The sequence below is a fragment of the Penaeus japonicus genome, unplaced genomic scaffold (genome assembly GCF_977035675.1).
Source record: "Penaeus japonicus unplaced genomic scaffold, GWHDUDI00000001_assembly GWHDUDI00001800, whole genome shotgun sequence".
Lineage (NCBI taxonomy): Eukaryota > Metazoa > Arthropoda > Malacostraca > Decapoda > Penaeidae > Penaeus > Penaeus japonicus.
The window spans coordinates 15,001-17,500 of NW_028236202.1; positions in this window are offsets into that span (position 1 = coordinate 15,001).

Consider the following 2,500-nt stretch of genomic DNA (forward strand, 5'->3'; position numbering starts at 1 on the left):
TGTGTAAATAACAGTTGTATGTTTCCATTTAATTTTGTAAATATGAAATACCGGATGTATTTTTTTTTCTTTTTTTTTCTTGTAGGATGGTCTTATATTGCAAGGATTATTATGTGACGGGTTTCTTTTGAAAACCCACCTTTTCTGAATGTGCTTTGCTGATAGCCAGAGTGATAGGGACTTTTTGCTTGTATGCGCCATAGAGTTTACATCCCGTCTGGCGAGGGACAAGAGGCTCGCCAGCGCAACTCATATCAGGAGCTTCGTGACACAGCTTTAGAGCCTCAGCCATCTACCACTGATCAAAACCACTCTCAGATGTCCCAGTTTTTTGTATATACGTGTCGGGTGAGCACCGTTCCATTCCCTTTGAACACAGTCCTGTGCGCATAATTGGGTTCCTCCAAGTTCGCACAGTCACATCGGTGGTTGTGGCTACTGCTGTGTGCAGTGCACCTTATCTGATGCTTTTTTCCTTTTATTGATGGCGTCATCAGGTAAGGAGAGCCAGAGGAAGTTATGTTTGATTAAACAGTGTATGTAAAAAAAAAGCAAGAATTATTTTAATCGTACTACAATGCTAATCTTTCTGAAGAAGGTATCATTTGATTTATAGATTTAGTGTATAAGGAACATTGGCTGTATAATTACCTGGAGAGCAAGAGGAATGATTCTTATACCAGTGCTTTTAACACATTGTCACAGTATTGGCATGTAACAAGACATACCAAGTAGCCTACTTTACGGATATCGTGTGAACGCAATTTGTGCGAGTGTACCTGACAATGGCGACAGTGATGTGATTGTATTTGTAAACAAAGTAATCAAGATGTATATAGCAAAATCTAACTGTGTATGAATCTGATGCCTTGTACTTCTGCTTACAGAGATTGCATATTAGCACACATGTTCTTCGTATTATTATTATTATTCTGATTATCATCTTTATTGTTTGATTTTATTATTATGATTTATTTTTATTTTTTGCTTCTCCCATTTTCTTTTCTTTTTTATTAGCAAATGTTTGCAGCAAGGACCATCCTGATACATTTTCCAGTGTCACTAATGAATATATGAATTAAATTTTATGGTCAATCTTTAGTTTCAATTTACCATTTTTCTTTTCATCGTATATTGGAAAAGACAATGTAATACAATATCACATTGTAAATACTGCACAATAAAGATGCCTTGTATCTTTGATTTATTAGCTTAAGTTCAACTTATTATTTATAGACAGCGATTAGAAAATACGATTGTATGCAGTGAATAGCAAGGGACTCGGAACAAACTATGAAATAAGAATATTTGGTAAAATGGTCAAACATTTTTATGAGGATCTAAAGTTTGAAAAGGGAAGTTGTGTTTCACAGTCATTTTTGGAAGCACAAAATTTCAAAGTAAGCAGATCGTGTGTCAGATGCAATGATGCAGTAATGCATTTTACATGAAAATGTCAGTGCCATTCATGACAAGGATTCGAAAATTCACTTGCTCTGAGAAACACCCAGTGAGAACAAAATTAAACCACTAGACATCACGATTCACTAAAGGATTGACTAATCATAATCTACGCTTGCTTCAAGAATCCTTTCATACTTAACATGAGTATGATAGGCAAGATTTTAAGATAATCTTAGTGAGCACTCGGTGGAAGCGATTAAAAAGACAAATACAGAGCAAGGTTACTGAAATTCTTTCTATGTGTTTGACTATAATGCAACAATGCATTTTATATAGAAATGAGACTACCCTTTCCTGACAAGGTCAGTGAAGAAGTTACTACATTACTCCTAGAAACACCTAAGTAGCCTGCTGTATTTAAGTTTCTGAATCACTACCACTGAAGTGCAGACGTGTCTGATTGTCTAAAAACAATCATTATCATATTTTAGTGATGTTTAGTTTCTGGTTAGATTTTTTTTCGTGGTTTAGTTCTGTTCTATCTGGTTTGTTACCTAAAAGAGTGGGGTTGTCCCTCAAACATCACTACACAGATGTGTATTGAGTAGTCATGTCCCACAGAATTTATTGAGGGAGTGTAATATTGTGGTGGTGGTGATGACTTGTTATGCAAGTTTTCATTCAATCTGATCAGGAGTAGCACCACTAATTTATTATGTAAAGATGCATATTGGTTAATGTTTAGGAGTAATTAGAACATTATATATATACACATACGTGTGTGTGTGTGTGTGTGTGTGTGTGTGTGTGTGTGTGTGTGTGTGTGTGTGTGTGTGTGTGTGTGTGTGTGTGTGTGTGTGTGTGTGTGTGTGTGTGTGTGTGTGTGTGTGTGTGTGTGTGTGTGTGTGTGTGTGTGTGTGTGGTGTGTGTGTGTGTGTGTGGTGTGTGGTTGTGGGTAGGTGTGTGTGTGTGCGTGTGAGTGGGGGGGAGCGGTGGGAGTGGGTGGGTGGAGGTAGGGTGTGGGAGGGGGTGGGGGGCATAGTGTGTGAGTGTGTGATGTGTGTGTGTGTGTGTGTGTGTGTGTGTCGTGTGTGTG